A 7276-nucleotide genomic window follows, 5' to 3' on the forward strand; every position below is an offset into this window, starting at 1 on the left:
AGGCTTTGTTTTCACAGGCTCTCGGTGGGGCCAGACTTCAGCCAATCGCCATCGGCCCGACAATAACATCCCACCAAAGGAGAGGAGAGGAGAAAAAACACATTCCTCACCGTTAGAACAGAGCCCAGTGCTGAGGAGCACCACTTCACTAAGCACTAGAGTCTCTCTCTCTCTCTCTCTCTCTCTCTCTCTCTCTCTCTGTCTGTCTCTCCCTCTCACTCTATCTCTCTCTCCTTCTCTCTCACTCTCTCTGTCTCTCACTGCTGCTCTTTCTCCTCTCTCTCTCTCTCCCTCTCCCTCTCTCTCTCTCTCTCTCTCTCTCTCTCTCTCTCTGTCTGTCTGTCTCTCTGTCTCTCCCTCTCACTCTATCTCTCTCTCTTTCTCTCTCACTCTCTGTCTCTCACTGCTGCTCTTTCTCCTCTCTCTCTCTCTCTCTCTCTGTCTGTCTCGCTGTTGCTCTCTCCCTCTCTCTCTCTCTCACTCTCCCCCCGCCTCCTCTCATTGTCCGTGTGTACAAGCATAAGTGCGTGTGTATGTATGTATGTATGTATGTATGTATGTATGTATGTGTGTGTGTGTGTGTGTGTGTGTGTGTTTCTGTCTGTGTCTACAGCAGTGGTTCTCAAAGTGGGGGGACACACACAGATAACGGGGGTCCCCCCCACTATGAGGGTTGAAGGAGTAAAAAGGTACAAATTCCATTAGAAACCAAAAAGACATCCAGCACCCCATTAAGCGGAAATGGCATCCAAGAGGAAACAAAGTTGTCAGGGAGGCTTCAAAAAAAAGTTCCTATCACCAAAGGGGGGACCTGTCTGGAAAAGATTGGGGAGCACTGGTCTATAGCAAGGCCCGACCCCTTGACTCTACTACAGAGGCACTGCGATAGAGAAGTTCCAGCGTGACAACATACATACACAAAGCTGGCATATACAAATGGCCGTACTTTGATCAGCTCCTCTGTGTAAACCCTGGACACATCAAACGAAGCTGGTCCCCAGGCGGCAAGGAAGGCGCTGCATATCTGGAAGAGCGATGAGGAGCGATGAAGACCTCCTTTAAGGCTCGGATGTGTGTGCGTGGGCCTGGCCTTCAATCACGGGTCTGTTTTAGTGCGGTGAGAGAACGTCTTTAACCACAGCCGACCTGTCAGATCTTTCTACAGCCCTGAAGGGAATACGCACACTTCCTGCCGCATGATGTATCTCCCCGGGGGTCACCGGGACTGGGGTCAGGGGTCGCGGGGTCGTTGCTAACGGGGCTGACCGAGGCCAAGGTCAACTTCAAAGCCCAGCCTGGCAGCGGTACTTTCCTTCTTCTACGTGCCGATGACATCATACCTTACATTTCCTGGAGATAGCATCAGGGATGTAACAAGTATTGTAAGTCTCTTTTGTAAACAATGGATCTCTCTGGAACTGCTTGGACACTTTGGAGGAGCCACTGGAAACTAGCCAACATAGTGGGGATGCATGCAAGGGCCAGAACCTCTCAATGACTGGTTGGAACACAGCTGGTGAAGGCATTAAATGGTGAAGGCGTGCTTCCGCCCGCCACGATCGCCTTTACGGGTTCCGTCATCCCGTTCCCGGCGCCCTTGGAAACAGGCGCTCGGGTTCCAGCGTTGTCAGGGCATGAGCCGTCTCTCAGTGCCGCGTTGCCAGGGCGTGAGCCGTCTCTCAGCGGTCCGTTGTCAGGGCGTGAGCCGTCTCTCAGCGGTCCGTTGTCAGGGTGTGTCAGCACAGCTGCCACGCGGACGGAGCCCTCCGGCGACCAGGGCTCGTGGCTCAGGTGGAAATCTCGAATGACGCGTCCTTGTCAGAACAATGGAGGATAGATAAAACAGGGCGATGAGGGAGGGAGGGAGGGAGGGAGAGGGGGAGGGGAAGGGGAGATGAGGAAGGGAGGCTGTCGCATTGACTGAAGGCTGCAGAATCACACACGCGTGTGCCTTTGGCAGGCGAATGGCCACGTTAGCTGATTGCGCTGATGTCATGACCTGTCTCGGCGATATTTATGACAAAGCCCACCATTGATTTTTCCCCCCGCTTTCAGAGTGCTTTCATTCAGCCTGAAAGTGCTGCCCTAGCATGTTCCGCTGGATTGAGGAAGTGATAGCAGATATGTGCCAGTCACAGGTGAGTGGCAGCCCCAGGGGATGGTGGGTATTTGTAGCAGGATATGGCAGCTGCCTTGTCATTGGCCTGCCTCAGGACAAATGGGAGACATTGTTCTTTTAACCTTAATGTGCTTTACGCATCTTCTCAAATCTATTTCTCCGTATCCTTTAGAACGGGTGGACCTTGGAGATTAGCATTTTACAAGCATCTGCTTTCTTGTCCCTTCAGTCTCCTGACTGCAAATCTTGATAAGAATAAATAAGTAAAAAAGAGCACGGCATTGTGGGAAGGAATTGCTGCTCCGGTGGTGAGCCATGATGCCCCAATGCGAATCCCTACCCAGAAAATCACTGAATATTTTACACCACACAGCTCCTTCCCTGAAGTCTATAAACAAAGCTCCCTCCTCTATTCTTCCCCCAGACTGACAGCCACTGGTATCTGTCTCTGCTGCCACAGACAGTTCTGCATCACACACCTCAGCTATGAGACACGAACATGAAGTGACCCCTCACTGCAGCTCCTCATGGATGAGGGCAGCCCTGTGACTCCCTGCTGGGTCCCATGCCCTGTTCCGCTGTGCCTTAGTGGGGTGCTGCTGTGTCTCGCTGTGCTCTCTTTCTCCCTTATTAGGGTGATTGGTGGCACCTGGAGGTGTTGCTTAGTCAGGTGTTGCGAGAAGTCTCGCCGGACTCAATCTGTGGGCTCATTCCGATTTCCAATTGCTTATTTTTCTCCACTTTCTTTTTTTCCTCCTTTCCTTGCTCCTGACCCCGGAAACCCATGGAGGTCCGCTATCTTTAAGGACATTCCAACCCCTTAAATGTTCCTTCTAGGAGCTAGAAGTGGAAGCCAGAAAGCCTGACGTGTGAATAATAGCCAATGACTAGCCGTGACAAGCGCCTGTAGATCCACTGGTGTGAGAAGCGCACTGGGGCGTGGGGAATAGGGGAATTACTGATCCCTGTACAGTGCTGTACACTGAGGAGCAGCTGTGGAGTGATGGTCCGGTTAGCTCTGTATCGACGTTCCCCTGCCTGCTCCTGGGATATTAGGCAGTGATCTCTGGTTTAGAAGGATTCAGACTTTAATCAGAGGAGTGAAGAGGAGGGGTGGAGCCTCAGGTTCTGTTACCTGTGCAGGGACAGGACAGAGCCGGTTGTTCTGTGATGCATGTAGGGACTAGGCCCATTATCCTGTATACAGTAGCAGGGGGTGGGCAGTTCCAGTGCTGGAGGATTGATGTATGCTGGTTTTTGTGTCCACCAATTACTCTGGTGATATGCACCAACACTGGTTCACTTGTAGACTAGGTCCACAGTAATCCCTTCCATATGGGGATGCGAAAGTAGTATTTGAATGTCACTCATGCGCTAATCAAAATGTCAGATGGTGTAAGTGTGAGGACTATTGAAGTAATGAAGGCCAGAAGTTGGCATTAAACTGACAGGGCCCCCATTGCCCACCTCTGCTGTATGGGTACAGTCAGGTCAGGCCCTGCCATCTGAGGTCATTGGGTGCGTGCCGTTACCCAGAGCGGGACGCCCCGTAGGGGAATGCCTCACCCCTCTGTGAGGCACTTGGCACCCCCTCACTAATGGGCAGTGCCCTCTAAGGTTGGGCGCGCTTGGTATTGTCCGAGGTGCAAGGCGCGTTCCGCCCAATCGTGTTGTTCTGTACGTGGCATGTTTATTTTCGGCTGTGGTGTTCTCACACGGGGTAACTGCCCTTGAATGCAGCACTCAAACCCTGTCACAGCGCTGGAATTTACAAGGGTTACCTTAGCTCTCCAGCACTTAGCACTGCAGAAATACTACCGGACATAATTTTCTCACCTGGCGGCCAAAATAGGGGTCATCCTGTGTACCTCTGCAGTATTAGGTAGTGCAGTAAGAATTTCAGCTTAGATTTGGGCAAAGAACTTTGCATCAGTGTGGGATCTAGCAAGTGATATTTAGACCCTTTCAAACTGGTCTTAATTCACATTACAAATGCCTGCAACATACCAAGTGGATATAATAAAGTTGCATACACGAGCATAGCTGTGTTGTACTGTATTACACAAGCATAGCTGTGTTGTACTGTATTATACAAGCATAGCTGTGTTGTATAATACAATAGACATAATTTAACAATGAGCTACTCAAGAATAATGAAGTTAAGAAGCACACATCACAGTTCAAACCAAAAGTTTTAAAAAAACTTGTTTCAAGCACTGCTGTAAGTCATTGTTCTTTGAAGCCTCTATACCCGGGCAAATAAATATGTTTTGCGGCCCACAATTGGGGCAGATTCGGACGCTGAAAAATGTTTCCAGGTCAGCCGCTAACAGCTGGCTCTCCTCAATCCTCTTTCTTGTGCTTTTATGCTGCGCCGGGCGATGAAGCAAGATCATCCTCTCTCGCTCTGTCAGCCTCCGATCCCTGTTCCTGTCCTCCTCTATCTGAGGGAAAACAGGCAGGCCACGCCCTCTGTAATTGGGGGCATGTGGAAGAGAGAGGGAGAGAGAGGGAGAGACAGAGAGAGAAAGAGAAAAGAGGGAGAGAAAGAGAGGGAGAGAGAGAGGGAGAGAAAGAGTGAGAGAGGGAGTGAGAGAGGGAGAAAAAGAGAGAGAGAGAAAGAGAGGGCGACAGAGTGAGAGAGAGAGGGAGTGAGAGAGAGAGAAAGAGAGGGAGAGAAAGAGGGAGACAGAGTGAGAGAGAAAGAGAGAGAGAGGGAGTGAGTGAGAGAGCGAGAGAGATGGGTCGGATGTTTCGGTCTGAGCTTGAGTGTCTGGTTTCCTGTAATCCTCTCTGCTTTTACCTGTCTTCCTCGGCGTGCCCTCCTGTTTGATCTCGCGGCTCCGGCGGGTCCCGGGGCTGCCAGCTGCAGCCGGCGGTGGCCATTTTAGGCAGGTGGAGGGGCTGGGCTTCCATCTCCCTCCATTTCACATAGCTGCCACGTGATTGGATGTCCAGCTCTGGTTTTGTCTGACAATGGCCCTGTTTCACAAAGCTGGATTACTGGAGTTAGCCGGATGACTGCACTGAGTAAAACCTGGAAACCCTCTCAATCTGGACCATGGACTGAAGTAAATAGAGTCGTTCTGTGTTTTAATCAGCGCAGTCATCCATCTAACCCAGTAATCCTGCTTCACAAAATACCCCCAAGGTGTCATAAAAAACTGCCTCAAAAAAATCTTTAGAATAATAGTAATACATTTTTTTAAATGATAAAGCACTTCATGGCTACCCACATGCTATGAATGTAGACAGAAATGTCACGGTAGCTATGAAAAGCTTCGGTGTAAGCTATGCAGACACCGTGAAATAGCCTTTCAGCCAGCGTAGAATTGCCTGACATGCATGTTTCAGGCCTATACTGGTCACAGAACAACAACATGGCTATACTGCATGGGAGGTCATGGGTTTGAATCCCACATTGGAATCCTGACCTAGCAACGTAAGCCAACCCGCCTCAAAAAGCTCTCTTTCTCATGTGCACTTCGCCGAGTGTATAAAATGTGCCACTGCACCACTGTAAGCTGATGAGTGAGGGCAGAAATGAATAAAAAGGCGGCCTGTAGCGTAGTGGTTAAGGTAAAGGCCTGGGACACGCACGGTCGGTGGTTCTAATCCCGGTGTAGCCACCATAAGATCCGCACAGCCGTTGGACCCTTGAGCAAGGCCCTTAACCCTGCATTGCTCCAGGAGAGGATTGTCTCCTGCTTAGTCTAATCAACTGTATGTCACTCTGGATAAGAGTGTCTGCCAAATGCCATTAATGTAATGTAATGTAAAAATAAGTAGGTGAAAGCTTGTGCCCCATCAAACCATCTGCTTATGTGTTTGTAAGCCACTAGACGCATAAGCTGGCACACAGGCTCTGATTTAGACATCTGTTCCTAATCTTCCCCTTGCGGTTGACAAACAAGCTTTTGTTCATTTTTGCCACTCCTTCCCATACAGTAGGGGCCGGGGTGTAATTATTTCACACAGTGCTGTCAGGTGCTGTGTCATGGCACTGAGGTCCCCCACCCACCCCCCGATCGATGTACCCCCCCCCACCCCCAAATCAGGAGGGGTGATAATTGACCGTGGAGAAGCCAATATCCACAAACATTCTCTCACTGCGCCGACAAATCAACAGATCCATAAAAGCTCAGGCACTGGCCCTCGGCCAATCAGAAGGAGGGAGGGAGGTGGCCGGAGTGTGCAGGCTGGTGAAGGTTAAATCGCTGAGTCACTGCTTCTACCTTGGCCACAGGAAGACACTGCGTGTGGGTGGGGCCTCGGGGCTGCTGGCTGTTCGGCCCATTTCAGTAACCTGCATTCCTTTGATTGAAGAAATGAAGTTTTATGTAGGCAAGCGGACACAGTGACGCTGACATTTTTTTGGTCTTCACTCCTTGAACTGCTAAAAGGGTTAAACAACGTGTGATCTTTGGTTGTCTTCCCTCTAGACCTTGGGGGGTGCAGCCATTTTACAGGATACCACGTTAAGTCCCTCTGGTTTGCGCCTGCAGATGGATATAATATGCCTATAATACGCATTGTAAAACAAAACTACTCATTGTTGCTGACCCTTACTGTAGATGTAGATTCCCCGATTTAAAAAGACCTGACTCTTCCCATTTTCTCGTTTTATTTTCGTAGTCCTGCATTCACCGCTCCTGGACAGTCCGTCTGATTGGATCATCATTTCAGGGTCCTATCCAATCAGTGCCCCAGGTTGATGGAGTGCTGTGAGACCTGAGCTGGCACGGGAAGGAGCCTGGCTGCTGTCTTCTGTGGAAATCAATCGCCCTAATTACCAGCTACCGCCCGCTAATGGCAGGTTCTTAAAGAAATGGCCAGGGAAACCCAGTGCTGTTCCTGATCGAGACTGTGGGCAGCTACAGCACTGGCACACTGTACAGTGTGCACTGTAAGAGGAAGGCTAAACGGCCAAATGACATGGAAGTAGGTTGAGCATAACATGTATGACTCCAAAGTAAAAACACATTGACCTGCCTCTACAGCTATGCAGATTCCAACAGCCCGATAAAGAAATTGGTGGCGTCTCGGGGGGGGGGGGGGGGTGTGTTGGGCCACCGTCTGGGGGAGGGGAAGTTAGGACGACTCCAAGGGCCCTGACTGATAGGGGCCCTCAAAAAAAAAGACTAAAACAAAAGATTT

The sequence above is a fragment of the Conger conger genome, chromosome 18, assembly GCF_963514075.1.
Source record: "Conger conger chromosome 18, fConCon1.1, whole genome shotgun sequence".
In the NCBI taxonomy this organism is placed as follows: Eukaryota; Metazoa; Chordata; class Actinopteri; order Anguilliformes; family Congridae; genus Conger; species Conger conger.